The sequence below is a fragment of the Amia ocellicauda genome, chromosome 11 (assembly GCF_036373705.1).
Source record: "Amia ocellicauda isolate fAmiCal2 chromosome 11, fAmiCal2.hap1, whole genome shotgun sequence".
In the NCBI taxonomy this organism is placed as follows: Eukaryota; Metazoa; Chordata; class Actinopteri; order Amiiformes; family Amiidae; genus Amia; species Amia ocellicauda.
The window spans coordinates 3,191,439-3,208,783 of NC_089860.1; positions in this window are offsets into that span (position 1 = coordinate 3,191,439).

The window sequence follows — 17,345 nt, forward strand, 5'->3', positions numbered from 1 at the left end:
GCTTCAAGACACAAAACAGGAGACACTTCTTCACTTTGTCACAATCTGGATCAAACTCCCCAGTGATGTTGTTGAAGTCGAAAATTTGGGAACATTTAAGAATAGACTAGATCGGATCCTTGGATCACTTAGTTATTAATGGACACCAAATGAGCATGATGGGTTGAATGTCCTCCTTATGTTCTTCTTACGTGTTTTTGCTTATACATAAGAACATAAGTAGCTTTGATGGCTCTTTGACAAAAAAATAACTGGGTTTAGTGATAATGCTATCTTAAGATATGGCACTTTTCCCACATTTTCTATTGTTACAGGGATAGATTTAGGCCACTTCACATAGTTCATGTGAAAAGGGAAAGATAAAATCTAAGCACAATCAGAGCTTTTTTTAAATGTGTTGAAAATTAAGTAAGAACATTAATGCAATGTGTACCTAAAACAACACTACACAACATGATTTGTTTCATATGTAAGTCGTCCTGGATAAGGGTGTCTGCTAAGAAACAAATAATAATAATAATAATAATAATAATAATAATAATAATAATAATAATAATAATAATAATAATAATATGTTGATAAAGTTGATGGCAGTGAAGATTTTCTGTATTATCCAATTATTTCTGCTTTAGTGGGAACTAAATGACCAGGTCATTTTAAGGCTGCTGTTGGTTTCTTCACAAATATTTTATGCTTTTCAATTGTGCTTATGTAACAGAGCTCAAAGTGTATGATTTTGTTATGGCCGATGTCATCCCTCTATGAACTTGGTAAAGCATTGAACCCCCCTACGTCAATCACGGGACAAGTCTTTGGTGTAGTGTCTTTGTTGTTTTGCTGGTGAGGCTATCAGAGGTGCACCTGAGACAGTGGTTTTCAATTCAAATGGACTGTTAATAGTAATGGACTGTTACTAGGAGTCTAAACTAGGTAGAAATACAGTGTACGTTTCAATCATATGACTAAACTAATACAACACAGATTTGTAACGAGTCACACAATTGGGACTCGAGTCAAGTCCAGTCTTTGACCTAGCTCAAATGGAGTTGAGTCACAGAGTGAGCTGGACTCTAGTCACCTATATGGTTCAAGTCAGTTGGAGACATTAGTTCTGACAGTTCAAGATAGTTACCCTGATAACAATACACATATATAAATATACAGCTCTGGAAAAAATTAAGAGACCACTGCAAAATTATCAGTTTCTCTGGTTTTACTATTTATAGGTATGTGTTTGGGTAAAATTAACATTTTTGTTTTATTCTATAAACTACTGAGAACATTTCTCCCAAATTCCAAATAAAAATATGAATGGAATGGAATGGCTGCCATACATGTAGAGATGCGGATTTAAGAAAAAATTGCAGTGGTCTCTAAATTTTTTCCATAGCTGTATATGATTGTGCGTGTGTGTACACACATTAATCTATATACACTCACCTAAAGGATTATTAGGAACACCATACTAATAATGTGTTTGACCCCCTTTCGCCTTCAGAACTGCCTTAATTCTACATGGCATTGATTCAACAAGGTGCTGAAAGCATTCTTTAGAAATGTTGGCCCATATTGATAGGATAGCATCTTGCAGTTGATGGAGATTTGTGGGATGCACATCCAGGGCACGAAGCTCCCGTTCCACCACATCCCAAAGATGCTGTATTGGGTTGAGATCTGGTGACTGTGGGGGCCAGTTTAGTACAGTGAACTCATTGTCATGTTCAAGAAACCAATTTGAAATGATTCGACCTTTGTGACATGGTGCATTATCCTGCTGGAAGTAGCCATCAGAGGATGGGTACATGGTGGTCATAAAGGGATGGACATGGTCAGAAACAATGCTCAGGTAGGCCGTGGCATTTAAACGATGCCCAATTGGCACTAAGGGGCCTAAAGTGTGCCAAGAAAACATCCCCCACACCATTACACCACCACCACCAGCCTGCACAGTGGTAACAAGGCATGATGGATCCATGTTCTCATTCTGTTTACGCCAAATTCTGACTCTACCATCTGAATGTCTCAACAGAAATCGAGACTCATCAGACCAGGCAACATTTTTCCAGTCTTCAACTGTCCAATTTTGGTGAGCTTGTGCAAATTGTAGCTTCTTTTTCATATTTGTAGTGGAGATGAGTGGTACCCGGTGGGGTCTTCTGCTGTTGTAGCCCATCCGCCTCAAGGTTGTACGTGTTGTGGCTTCACAAATGCTTTGCTGCATACCTCGATTGTAACGAGTGGTTATTTCAGTCAAAGTTGCTCTTCTATCAGCTTGAATCAGTCGGCCCATTCTCCTCTGACCTCTAGCATCAACAAGGCATTTTCGCCCACAGGACTGCCGCATACTGGATGTTTTTCCCTTTTCACACCATTCTTTGTAAACCCTAGAAATGGTTGTGTGTGAAAATCCCAGTAGCTGAGCAGATTGTGAAATACTCAGACCGGCCCATCTGGCACCAACAACCATGCCACGCTCAAAATTGCTTAAATCACCTTTCTTTCCCATTCAGACATTCAGTTTGGAGTTCAGGAGATTGTCTTGACCAGGACCACACCCCTAAATGCATTGAAGCAACTGCCATGTGATTGGTTGGTTAGATAATTGCATTAATGAGAAATTGAACAGGTGTTCCTAATAATCCTTTAGGTGAGTGTATATATGTTATATGAAGATATTGCTTGTATGTCTGAACACATAAAAGAGTTACATAAAAACAATCATAGAACAACAGTGCAAGAGAAATTGTATTCACCAGTTGCAGTGTACTACTATTTAATTATTGATAAACAAAATAAACACAAAATTACAAATTATGACTACGCCACCCTCAAGAAAGTGAGAGACTTTACAATACAGGCAATTAACTGACAGAACATTAGTGAGTGATGGGAAGTATACAGAACACCAAGAAGACAGATATAGTAAACTAATTAAAAATGTATTGTAAAAAAAACAGTTAAAACAGTACATTGACCCTACAATATCCTACAAATTTCCTACAATACAATAGCTTACAGTGGCATATTTACATGGATTTTGTGATGCAGAAGGCTTAACACTGTACTGACTTTTGCTCTCCACTATGACAAAAGATGACTTTATGGGCTAGTACATAAATAAGGACCTCAAACTAATTTATGGAGATGTTATTGATGAATGTGAGTCTTACAACAGGAGACTTGCATTCACCTAGAAACTTCTACATCAGTGGTGGAAGCTGCTTATTTCCAATGAAGACGCATAATTTCTAGCAGGCACAGAAATCAAAAATTGTGCATACTCACCCATTTCAATTACAGAGCTCCACTAAAATAATAATGTTATTTATATAGCACTTATCAAGCACAAAGTGCTGCACAATCAATAAAAAATAACAGATTAAAACAAGGATATACAAGGAAATAAAAAGTTAAAAAAAATAAGGTGCCCTCAAAGTAAAATATGTAAAACAATAAAACTAATGAAAATAGTGGAGGGACAGATCAAGTAGATTAAAAAATAAAAAAATGCAATAAAACTATGTAACTGTTACATACATTTGGAAATGCATTAAAAAAATGTTTAGAAATAGACTTGATTGACAAGCACTAGAAACCACATCTAGCTTGCGTTGTGAATCAAAGATATGTTTGAGTCAAAATCTGCTGATTTCATGGAGATTTTGAGCACAATTTTTTGAATCCGAAATTACTTACATATTTCAGGTTTCCAATTTTCATTTTTTTTGGGAGGAGACCCCCTAGACCCTCTGACATTAATTTCTCATTCTGCTTTGCCACCATTTCCCCCATCCACAAATTCAGTGATAGCGTACAATAGCTTTTATCAATAATGAGATTTGAAAGTGATTTGTGGAATAACCACTAGGTTATGTAGAAGGGCCACAGATCATTCATAAAATTTTAGATTTTTTTAATGGATATACCAGGTGTAAAATGAAAGTGCCACACAGAATCAATTGCTTGGAGCAGTAAGACAGTTGAAAGTGTTTGAAAAGATTGCAAAAATCTTGCTGGAGGAAGCACTACATTGGACTGCAATGTGGTGTACCGTGACAAAATACATTCACTTTTTCTGGTATATAAATACACGCAAACATGAAAGACTAGGGTGACCATACATCCTGGATTTAAATTAAATGTCTTGACAATTATCTGACAATAGTTTAAATGTCCCGGTTTTTAGCTTTCCCCTGTTTACACTCACTTAAAACGATTTAAATCTAAAAAAATGTCTTTATATGATCAATCACATGAAGAAGCAAATATTTTAATTATAAAGGTAAACCCTCATTACCTGTAACTACATGTATACTACTAGCATAATAATGGTAATCTTATAGATGCTTTACTGACAACAAAAATAAATCACTATCTTAAAAAGTGATTCATATAAACCCCTACCTGAATCATTAATTGTCCGGACAAGGTATGTTTTAAAGGAATCCCAGACAAATTAAAAGTTGATGGCCACTTGCGATGTTATAGATGTGTGATTAATTTATTTAACGATACTGATTAAGCTTAACTTAAATACTAACACTGAATTTGTGAAAATTTGCTGTTGTAGTAAGTTATGGATCCCAGAGTGTTGTAGCCATATTCATATATAAATCGTGGTTCTAAAGAAGCTATATATATATATATATATATATATATATATATATATGCTGCAACTGTATAGGCTATTTCATACTGTATTTTTCATGAAGTGGCTACACAGATTTAAATACAAACGTGAAATGTATTTAATAATGCAACGCAGTTTAAATCTCCCACAGAGAAATTATGGAAATATCTGGGATACTTATATTGTCAATGTTAAGTGGATCGTGATACAGGGAGAAGTAATACACATTTATCTATTGTTCTAAACGTGCTGCTCAAATGGGAGCAGATACATGGAAATTAACACTTAATTTTCTAACAAATAGCATACAATATTTTTAAGTGATATAATTTGTTTATACATATTTTTTCAAGATGTCTTGGTTTCTACTTTTGAATATCTCGTCACTGTATGTAAGATTATCTGTTACATATCAAAAAACGTTTCAGTCCAAAGTTGATTGCGCTTTTAAGGTATTTCAGCCTCCAGTTTTTGATCATAAACGGGGAGCTGACCAGCAAAAAGTTACTTAATACTAAGTATACTACTTCATGTTTGTATAATAAGGACAACGAGACTTCAGTTACTACAGATAATCGTTTATTAGAAACTTTATTTATGTAAACCAGAGGTGCACAGTTGGCAGACCTCGGTCCGGACCAGGGGAGTGGTAATGGAGTTCAAGAATGCTGTTGCTGAAAACTTTAATTGATGGTAAACAAACAGACAAGCTGTGTGGATAGATCAAGGAAATCCCAATGTCATGTAAAACAACAACAGCAAGAAAGAGTGAAATACTAACAGAGGATGTATTTCCAGCCAAGGTTCAAGTTACTGGCAGGGCAAGCAAAAGCCCATTTCTCTCACTACAGAAGAGAGATGGAGAAGTGAAGTGGGAGAGAGTAGGAAAGATAAATATTAAACCTGTGTTTTCTTATTTGTTCAAAAATTAAAGCACCTTTTTCAGAAACAGGCAATTTTTTTGTATTTTTTTTAAGAAGATGCAGTCTTGTTTTGCTTGAAATGAGAATATCTAGTTTTATTTATAGGCTGCATATTTATTTTACCTCATGTTTAATGTGTCTGCATTGAACATATGCAATATATATTGTTGAAATGTTATTGAAATGTAGTACTTTTACTACACTGTTTATTAGCTATACATATACAAGAACTGCATATGCCACACAATCATTTTACATTTATTGTACATAGACATTTTAATGGTTTGGACCTTTGTGGAGAGAACATTTGAGTCACCTCTTTGAATTCTATTTTTGCACCCCTGATGTAAACCATACATTCCTGAAATGGACTCTCCTTTGATGTGGGTAAAGAGAAAGGAAAATAGATTTTAAAAAAGGAATTCTCTGTTATAACATTACGATAGTAATTATCATACTCACCTGCAGCTCCTGGTGGGTCCTGTAGAGGATGGCAATATCATTGAAGACTCCAAGGTGGTCCGGTCTGGTTAATGGAGAGGATGCAGGAGACCCTGAAAGAGATGGAACAATAATTCAACAGGTTTCCGAAGGAGATGGATTTACCGCAGCTGTGGCCAAAATAGAGAAGGACTAACCCCCTCGAAGGGGCTGATATGAACGGGACTTATTATTTTTTTCTCTTTAATTTGTGTTATTCCTTGTGCTACTAGTTACAATATTGTGGGGTTATAATGATTTTTAGTATACCTTTTACGTAGGACAGTTTTGTCTAATTTATAATTGGTTAAGTTAGGGTAGGGATTTTAGCATCTCTTTACTGCCCAAGCATTTTAGTTAGTATTGGAATTAATTATTGAATAAGGGCATCTACCAATAAATAAATAAATAATAATATTAGTAATAGTATTAGTATATCCCCTGACTTTGGTTAATACACAGATGTCATGCCCTGTGTAGACCAAAGAAGGAAAATAAATAATTATTTGACTTGCCTGTATGTTTCTCTGTCCATGGTGGTTCTCAGGGAGACAATGGGTCCAAAGTCTGCGTGGGGAATGTTAAAGGCATGACGTGAGGTCCCCCCCCTCACCATAATCGAATACAGAGGTAGTGTAGTTGGGAGGCTGATGGTTTTTGTGATGGTATAGTAGCTGTAAATGGTGCTCTCTCGTTTCCCCAAGGACCCCTGCCTCTCCCCACACACACTAACTAGCGTTATGATGAGATAGTTAACTAATTAAGAACTTTGAAAAAGTTCTAACAAAGGAAGAGATTTTACTAATTCCCCCCAACAATTCTGATCTCAAAATCTGGTTGGCTGCTCATAGGGAACAAGCTTAATCACTTGTATACAGACTTGTTGCAGGAGGACCCAAGTCACCTGACTTACATTAAGGTTCTAGTGAATTTACTCCTTACACTCAGCCCTTCAGCAGCCATCTCATGTGAGAGAGGATATTCCTGTAATAACAGAGTAAAAACATACCTTCATACAGCTCTGAAAAGTGAGAGACTGGATGACTTGATGTGGCTCTCCACAAATGGTTGTGATGTTCACAGCTGCTGTTTAGACAAAGCAGTTAAATGATGGTTCTTCTCAGGCAAAGGGATCAGGCATCGGACCCATCACATAAGACTCCAGTTCAGAATCACAAACCCAGGGTTGAAGGCAAATCCATTAACATCATGCAATGAATTAAATTAATTGAGGGGTAGGAGAGCAAGAGATAGTGGATGGAGGGAAACAAGCAAGAGAACTTGTACATTTTAGATCTCCGATAGATAGGGGGGCAATCAGGGCGAGGCCTATTTTTTTTGACATGTGACGTCATCTTATTAATGATTCCTATGTCATATCCGGAAAGGAAGTGTACACACATTTCGCCCTCAACCACAAAGCAACCCACCTCTCTCCCCATCTCCCCCTCTCCTATCCCTGTGATTAGATCTGTGGGTCTTTGTTCATGTCAGACAGTGTGAATTGTCCAGAGAGCCTGCTGTAGTGTTGGGTGGCTTCTGCCCACACCCCCTCTCTCACCCCACTGATCATGTATGTAGTTCTTTGATCTTGTTGGTCAACTTTTAAAGGGTGAATGGGTCAGATCCTCCTATAGTGGTGGGGGCTTCTGGGGGGACCCAATCTGTTGATTAATATCTCTGCAGACAAACTGTCTCTGTTGTTGTTGTTGTTGTTGTTGTTTTTTAATATACATGTAATGGTTTAGGAAATCAGATTTCCTTTATAAGATCAACAATGTCTATTGTGTGATTATCCTAGCCATACTGTCTCTCCCTCTCAATCTCTGGAAACATCTCAGGATAGGCCAGTTGCTTAATAATAAGACTACGTTTAATTAAAAATGAAATAAAAAAGCTTGTGTCTGTATAGTGTCAAGCCCCCCTGCCATTTTTAAAGCTCATCTCTCTCTCTGTCTTATGTGTTTTTTTAGTTAAATACATTCTAGTAACTGCTTTCTAACAGTCTTAAAAGCTTGTAAGAATTAAACTTAAGATGTTAATATATTTTAAATTTATTTTAGCACTCTCTCTCCAAATGCAAAATGATAAGTCTGAGTTTAAAAAGCAATAGTTCACTCAATGCTAAATAGATCACACCACGGGGGGTCAGACCACATCTGCACGAGCTATGAAATCAAATAATGCTAAACACTTTTAACCTATATCATTTATATGTAATAATAATAATAATAATAATAATAATAATAATAATAATAATGTGTAACAAAAGACCAAATACATGTTTTGCGGGGATAAACGCAGTTCTGAGTAGTTTCTGACTCATTTGATACCAAACAAATCTTGCTATTAAAAAACAGGTGTTCTGCATCCGGAAGTAATTTTAAAGCTCCGGTAAAACATCCCTCGAACAGATAGTTTCTTAAAAGAACGCAGCTTAGTTAAAGCCAGTGCTGAAATAATTATTTAAAGCGCTAAACATCCTAGGGTTCAAACTTTAGACTTAAACAATAAGACAGGGTCCCTAAATCAGTGAACAGAAACAAATCTGTTAGATCGATGTGTGTTTTATATCTTTACAGTTATTTTCTTGGTCCAGGGTAATTTCTAGCTCTTATAAATGCCTGAAATATTCTTAGTGTTAGGGGACTATAGGGCTAGATGTTTCATTTAATTTTTAACATTTTTCTTTATTTTTTTGATAGCCAAGGATTTAATAAAAGTGTCGGGTTGATAGGCGAGAGGAGGGCGCCTTCTTGGCTACAATAAAACATTTGTGGTGATATGTTAATTTGTCCCATGATGCCTTAGAGTGTGCCCAAGAACAAAGACTCACAAACACCCCGGCGTGCTTTCATAGGTATAAATATGAGGGCAAGGGCACAGCTCGCAAGCCTCATAACCACCTTTCAATTTAAGTGAAGACCGCGGCTTACTGAAGATCTACAATGGCAGGAAACAGCATCAGCGATTTCAATTTAAATGAATTTTGAATTATGTTCAATGATTTTTAAATACGGCTATAACATCTGTTTTAAGCTCTGTAACCTTATTTTACAGACGCATATATATAGAGTATACAAGTTTGGGAACCCCTGCTTTAAATGGTACAATACGGTTAAGGGGGGTGTTTTTGATTTCAGAGAGGAGATGGCCACCTATTGTAAAAACAATGTGGTGATCCTTAAAGAAGCCTGTGTCCGTTTCCGAGACGAGGTTATCAAGACCTCTGGGCTTGACCCATTGCAATGCGTGACCATAGCGTCTCTCTGCATGAAAATGTATCACGCCAATTTCTTGCAGAAAAACACTATAGCTGTCACCACTTCTACAACTATCGCACTCGACTGTCTGCATACAGTGGCTGGAATACCTAACAGCCAGGGATAACATCTTTATCAGTCATGCTTTAAATCGCAGGGAAGTCAAAATGGGGCCCTATTATTTAGATTGTTTTAGTGAGGTGTCCAGGGTGCGTACCGCTTATGAATTTGCCGGTTGCCGGTTGCTTTGACCCAAACATCTTTAACCCTGTAACAGAAAAACTCTGTGGTGATATGTACTATGATTTCCAGGAATGAATTGAAACTTTAAAAAGCACCTATGGGTTGAACGTGGTGGTGATTTAGGAACATAAGTGGACCGCCCTGAAGCAGCAGGATGAGGGGGTGCGGGGGTTCATGGAAACCTTTGATTTTCCAGAAAGTCTCGAACCCTGGGATGCATTATTTGGGGTTCGTACCAACGCCATCTGTAAAGGAGGGGGAGAGAGTAGATTACTACGACTTCACAAGTCTGTACCCATTTGTCAACAAGACCAAAATTTACCCTGTGGGTCACCCAACCATCATTTATCGTGAATTTCTCGAACTCAGTCATTACTTTGGTTTGATCAAGGTGATCATGTACCCTCCCCGAGGTCTGTTCTTGCCCGTGTTGCCTGATAGGTGCTCTGGAAAATTGATGTTCCCTCTGTGAAGAACATGTGTGGAAACTGAAAATCAGACTATCTCTTGTCTGCACAACGATGAAGAGAGAGTGCTGATGGGGGTCTTGTGTAGCATTGAGCTTGTCAAGGCAGTGAGAAAGGTTAAAGTCGGGAAGGTGTATGAGGTTTGGCATTTTTTGGAAAAATCTGATACTCCTTTTGCTGATTACATTATAACCCACCTGAAAGGGAAACAGGAGGCCTCTGGCTACCCCTCTTGGTGTGCTGAAGACACAGACAAAGAGTGTTACGTGCAGCAATATTTTGAAAAGGAAGGAATCCGGCTAGATCCGGGCAACATAACTGTAAACCCAGCTAAAAGACAAATGTCCCAACTGATTTTAAACACTCTGTGGGGTAAGTTTGGGGATAGAAATAACCGTCTAATCACCACATTGATTAAAAGCCCTGAACAGTTGATAGACTTTGTTTTCCAAAGAACACGATGTATCACACTTTCAATTCTTAAATGACCGAGTGGTGCAGGTGCAATGGAGGACCCCTAAAGATTTCCCCACCAAACAGAGTAACGTTAATGTGTTCATAGCTATTTTTACCATGGCTTATGCCTGGCTTGAACTGTACAACTTAATGGACCAACTGCAGGAATGCATGCTCTATCATGGTACTGACTCTCACCCTCACATCACGTCCGTCAATCTGGGGGTGCGCTGCAGAGAGGAGCGACTGAGCTGCGCTGTATCAAAAGGTAAAGTCAGATGTGCTTCTCCATTTGAAGTTCTACCAAACACACACAAATGTAATGCTAAATTAAATTAGTAATCATTGCATAAAAATTGTGATGCTAGCTAAAAGGCGTTGATCATCAAGACGTGATTTGTAGGAGCACTTTGCCTTTTAATTACCTTTTTCTAGACGCTGTTTATATTTTTGTTTTATATACAGTGTATAGTGTACGTATAGTATATAGTAAAAATGAGCTGAGATGCACCGTTTTGCAGTGTTAAACGCTGCAATGTTTAGTTTGAATTCATAACGTTCAAGCAACGTGTTTGCTGCCGTTGCACGGGGACTGTATAATCTTACAACTGACAGTGAGGATAATGCTTTGATCATTTTTATTGTAGTCTTGTTGTGGTCCTAGTACAGTGTATTTATATACATGGATTTTAACCAGATTATTTTACTACTGTAGGTCAGAATTGGGTTATAAAAATGAAAAGAAAAAGTAAAAACTGAGATATTTCCTGCTTTTTCACAAAGAAAATGCTCAAGAGTGGACAGGAGGAGCAATAGAGACCAGAAGAAGAATCCAGAAGATGAGGAAATGAGTGAAGGTGAAAAGAGAGAAAGCAAAATGAATGTGAGGGACGAAGATGAGGAGGAAAGTGATTCAGAAGAAGGGACAGAAGCAGGGAGTGATGAGGAAGAGACAGATGAGGACAGGGAGGTGGCTGGTCCTGTTGCAGTTCCAGCCGGACCACATGGTACGTTTTCACTCTCTTTATATAAATTCCAGTGCAGTAACATACCATATCGGTCATTAAAATAACTTGAAAATGTTATTTTCTATTTTATGCATGTTCTATACAGCCATATGGTTAGATGAAGTTATATTGCTATATGTGCAGATGTGTACCGTTTCAGCAGTAATTATGATCAAACTATGATAATAATTACATATGCTGCACAGCACAACAACTACCACCTTAAGCTATCTTAAAAAAGCATGGAACCAAGGCAATGCAGAGATAACACCAGCACAGTTTTTTGTATATGTTGTATTGTCATGAAGAATCTTGGAGAAGTGTTATTATTGTTGTATATTATTGTTGTTAGAATAAATATTGTTAAAACATATATTTTAAATTTATTTACATATAGAAGTACAATTTTATTTTTATTGTATGGGGACTCCCATGCCACCCTGCCAAAACCTCTTGCCACCCCTTTGCCACCCCATGTAAAATTTTCTAGATCCGCCACTGACAAGAGTGTAATATTAATAGATGCCTTCTGTACTGTATGATTGTATACATGTCTGTATATAAAACTTTACAAACCGTGCAAAGGGAGATGTCATTTGTAGGAATGATTTATTTACATTTGCAACAGAGTGCATGTTTACATAAGAGGAAGTGATTGAGGGTGGGAATTAATGCATAGTAATTATTTTGTTATTGTTTTGATATGAATACGAGCGGGATGTATGGTGTGCACACCTGCATTTATATTATATTTCATATTATAGAACAAAGGTTTATTGACTGCATTGTAATGTTTGTTCATTTACTATAAAGCCTTTCATTTTATTACTATGTAAAAACTTACCTCAACAGGCGACTCCCGATGTACACAGCTTTGTGTCTGTTATTATGGCATGCGTGCGGCTTTCACCCATGCATATACAGGCTGGGAAGAGCGCATTTTGGTGGCGAGAGGTATTAAAACTTACTGATTTGTGTATATGCTGCTATTTGGTAAGGTTATTTGATACTGTGATTCCATATATATGTATTTGTGTTACAAGAGGTGCTGGGAGGGGTGATTGGTGTTGCCTATTAATTGGTGTTATTTATTATGTTTATTTTATTACGGAGTTTGTGGGTTTTTATTTTCACTTGTCATTACTTTTGTATTTGTTATATTACTTGTTAATTTTCACTTGATTTGCTGCCTCTGCGTAACATGTGGTATCCTGAGGAGAAAAGGAAAGTTAATTTGAGAATAGATACTGGACTGATTTCCTATTTTTCCTACTTACCTGACAGGGCTGATAGAGATGGTGTGTTTCCCCGGTGGTCAACTAGGCCTGAGACGGAAAGCAGTGCACCTGTGGAGAGAAAAAGGGTAGTGGAGGGACCCTGAGGAAAAGGGTAGCGGAGGGATGTGAATGGGAAAATAACCACTGTAGTGTGTGTATTTTCACTTACCTGGCCTTAATGACACATCCCCTCTGAATGTCCTTTCCTTGTTTCTCTTTCCCTGCCTAGGATTGGTGGCACTGCAGAGCCTGGTCCAGGGGGACCCTGTACTGCCAAGCCTCCTAGGAATCCACCTGCCATGAACTTGAATGGACATTGGTGACGAAGACTCCTTGCAGCATATTCACACCTTAATTCCGGGACTTTGACTTTGGGGGGGCCAAGACAGCCTTTACTTTTAGCATAGTTTTATTGGGGATTTTCTTAGGATTAGTTTTAGAATTTTATTTTGCCTGTCTTTTAAACATTTTCTGCTTGTTTCGTTTTTTTATATTTTTTTTTATCGATTTGCTAGTGCAATTAATAGTTATGCAACTGTCTAACTAGATCTGATTAATGGTTTAGCTGGGGAGGATATAGCCACAGCTATAAATGGGTTAGTATGTCGGTAACCAAGAGATAGGTTTGACTTTAAATGAGACCTAGGTGGCGCGTCTGTTTGGCGTGTATTAAGAAGGTAAAGAACTGTTAATCTGAAACCGCAGGAGAGCTGTTTGATTTAGTTGTCCGCTGCACTTGCCAAAAAAGGATATGAACTTTCATTTGGGACTTGTCACTTCTTGCTTGAGACCACTCTCCCATGTTTACATCCTGACAGAAATAGCTTTAAACATCTTGTGTGGAACCATCCCCCTAAAACCTTCTCAACATTCTAAAGCTGTTATCAAGATCATCACTAATAAGAAGTATTCTATTGAAAGAAAAAGAGAAGATTAATCAAAGCGGAGGGTTTATAGGCCCACTCTTGAACATAGCGCTGCCTTTCCTAACAAGTTTTCTGGCTTCAAGAGTGGGTTAATAATGGAACACGCTCAGAAAATGTTTTTGAACAGGAACAGAATGTGTCGGTCCAGAACCCATAGACAAATGGCCGAAAATAACCTGGGTAAAAGATCACATCAACTTAACTTTAACCCTGGCTTCTAAGAAAACAGGGTTGGTGTGGAGGTGGGAGCTGTGGTTGATAATGGAGTTGTTGCTAAGGCTGCGGTGATTGTGGAGACTAAGTCCTCAACAGGGTCAGCCTCCTCTGCAGAGAGCGATGTTGTAACAGATGTTTTGAGAAATGTGCCTTCCAGAAGCAAAAGAAATGCTGAGTATATCCTACACAAAATGGTTCAGAACGGCTAGGAATGAACAGGGTGAATTTGTTTTTAAAGGGCAATTTATCAAAGGTTCACACTTTGATTTGTTGAAGAGCATCACTAGCACTAATAAGGTACCTCCTAGTCACCGACCTGTACGCTGGAATGATTTCCTACAGGCAATGGCATGTCTGAACATGCCCCAATCAACAGTTCCTAACCAGGAAATACACCCAAAAATCCGTCTGTGTAAAGAGGGGGAGGCTGATTGGGCCGCTAAAACTCCAGCCTCTCATTACATGGCCAGTGCTAAGCGAATGTCCTCTGGATCTAGACATTGCTGGGACGCTTATTAATCTCATGTTTTTATTTGTAACCCTTGTAAATGAAGACCCGACAACAGAATGTAATTTTTATATTATTTTATTTTTGTTATGTATAACATATTCCATGCTTTGTATAAGAATTGTGTTAAATGATCTGATTTTTTCACCTTAACACGCATGACATATTTTAAAATCCTCGCAAGAACAGCCAGTCTGTATACAAGGTTGGTTAGGACCATACGTAATGGCGTTATAAGGGTCAGTCCACAGTGTCCTGACAAACTGTTTTATCATTTTGTTGTAAATCATCACTGTACAGGGCCATAAGATATGGGTATGTCTGGCATTTAGCTCTATGATATAAGAAAAACACAGTGTTGTCTGCAAGTGAAGGTCTGCAGACTTTGTGCTTGGCGACCGATGTAAATGGTTTCTTGTCAGTTGTTGAGCAAAAAGTTATTGATCCTCCGGAGGAAAGGTCTGAAATCCAGTGGATTTCCATAGGAATCAAAAAATTCACCACAATGGTCCTCCCTTAGATAAATAGCCAACCAATGTTCTCCAGGCATATTTTTAAGGTGAGTGTTGATTATGTGCATTGCGGGTAAATTCGTGATCTTAACTTTAGGCAGCTGGTCACAGGCGTAGACTACTTGAAACAGTTTTCGGATGCAGGCCGTAACATTCATGATGTGATTTGTGTTCGTTTTAATAATAATCATACGGGACATTTCTTCTCTAGTTCACCTCAATAATGTTGTCAAACACAGCGTACACGATCATATTTACTGTGTGGGGTAGAGGCAGCTTAAAACACATTTCCAGACGCATGTTGCCCGTCTTCACCAGCGAAAACTGTTGTCCACACTCTTTGTCGAGGGTCAGGTTGAAGCTGTACAGCATGTAACCACTGCAGTATTCCTGGCGATCAATCATCAGAGGTTGATCCTTGAGATGTTGACCCGTAGCCAATACTAGACTGTAATATTCCCAAACAGCGTTGCCATTTTCAATGTCAGGTTGAAAAGGTTTGGACGGCACCTGCAGTCCGTCGATGTAAAACGCTATAAATTCAGCGTTATAATGTTTAAAGTTAAAGGGGTTGTTGTTGTAAACCCCGGTAAAGGCATCATTATCCACTAGGCCAATAATAACCTGTTTTGGAAGCCGACCTAGAAAAAGATTTTCTTGGTTCATCACACATGTCCCCGCGGGGATACTATGGACTTTCATATAGACTCTTTTGATGGAAAGCATTTTTGCTACGGATCATTTAAATTTTAATGTCTACCCTGTTCAGCATACATTTTTCTTGGAAATAATTATGTCTGCATGAATATGCCCCATTAGCTCAAAGGTCCAGCCTTCGGTTGAAAAGGTCACTCTTCTTTGTAAGCACTCATTGCTTCCTCCTGGATCCTTGGTGTCTATGGCTTCCGCCGGGGTGTCTTTGAAGAACAGGCTGGGACTGAACTGCTTGTTTAGGGTCTCCTCACTATAGTTAAGGATACACTCCATCATGGCTCTATAGGGGTAGGTATTGCTGCTTTGACTAATGAGTCGATCCCCCAGGGTCACATCCACCTGCGAAAACATGGTGGCCACCGGGTAATTGATGACCCCAACATTGGCTGTCTTCTCGATTGCATCGCCGTCAACATCTTCCACTCTACAGTTAAGTGTTCAAATCAGTATAATCTTCACCATTGCCCGCTATGAAAAACTCCAGAGGGGCTGTCTCCACATAGATGCTTTTATCTATACTCGTTTGAGTGTATGGCACTGTAAACAGATCCAGTTCTGAATTGATGCATTCTTCCGATAGGCTGTGGAAAAAAAACATGTTTAAAAGATGAGGCTCTATTTGTCTTTCTTTGAGACTCTTTTTGCAGGCTTTTTCTTCTGCTGCTTCCTTTTCCGAGTGTCTCCACGGTATGTTGGAGAATGAGTGAGTCTTCGTTTTTTGTTAGCTGGGGGTCTTCGCCGCCCAGGTGGACGTCTGCTGCCTCTTCTTTTACCCCTGCTCCTCGCCATCACCATGAGACCCGAACCCTCCTGATGCTCATGGCTAGCCACTCAGTTCATAACACTGGTGAACACGTCACTAACGATTTTTTAAGCTGCTGATTTCAAGTGGGGTCTGGCTATCGAAAAGCCTCTCTTGAGCAGGGTTACGGCCATTCTAAAGAGACCATGAAAGAGCACCTAGACCAGCCCCATACATCGTGGGGGCTCCTACAAAACCGGGCAAGCCATTCCCTGCTTGCATGTTGTAATGATCGACATATCCCCTCAAGGTAGCCATTTTAATAATATATACACTGTTTTACGGGTCGAAAATATATAACTATAACTTTACCGAAACGGAATGGCACGTTGTTATTCTGATCCGATTTTACTTCAATCATGATGTTGTCAAAGTGGGTCTTTGAGTGTGGCTTGTCGTAGTAATTGTGATCGTGTCATTGCTTTTACCTTTAATAAGTACATTTCTCAAAAGAGGGACGTAACTATACCCGACCCTCTGGTGGGCAATGATATCCGTATAGATGTAAAGAGTTTAAAAGCCACCCCCTGATGTCGGCCGGGAAGTGGGCCACCACTTCTGAGAACAAGCTCTCTGTGTCGGAATAGAACCCTAATATATGGCCCAGGTTACCGCTGGTTTGAATGCTAACCACTGGTTTTGACACCATGTACACTCTGTTTTTAATAGGGTTGTAATATAACTTGAGGGTGGGGTTGCCTTCTGAGAACTGCTTATTCATCTCATCTAATATTTTATCCACGCTGTCATAATAACCTCCTTGTATCATGAATGTCCACTGACTCTTTTTAACATCATCAAAAATGGAGAAGGTGGCATCCTTATCTTGTAAAATAGACCAAGGCTGCGTCCCAGATCGCACACTTGTTCCCTCGTTCCCTTCCCTTGCGGGGCGGATATACTATGCTGGCCATATTAAGG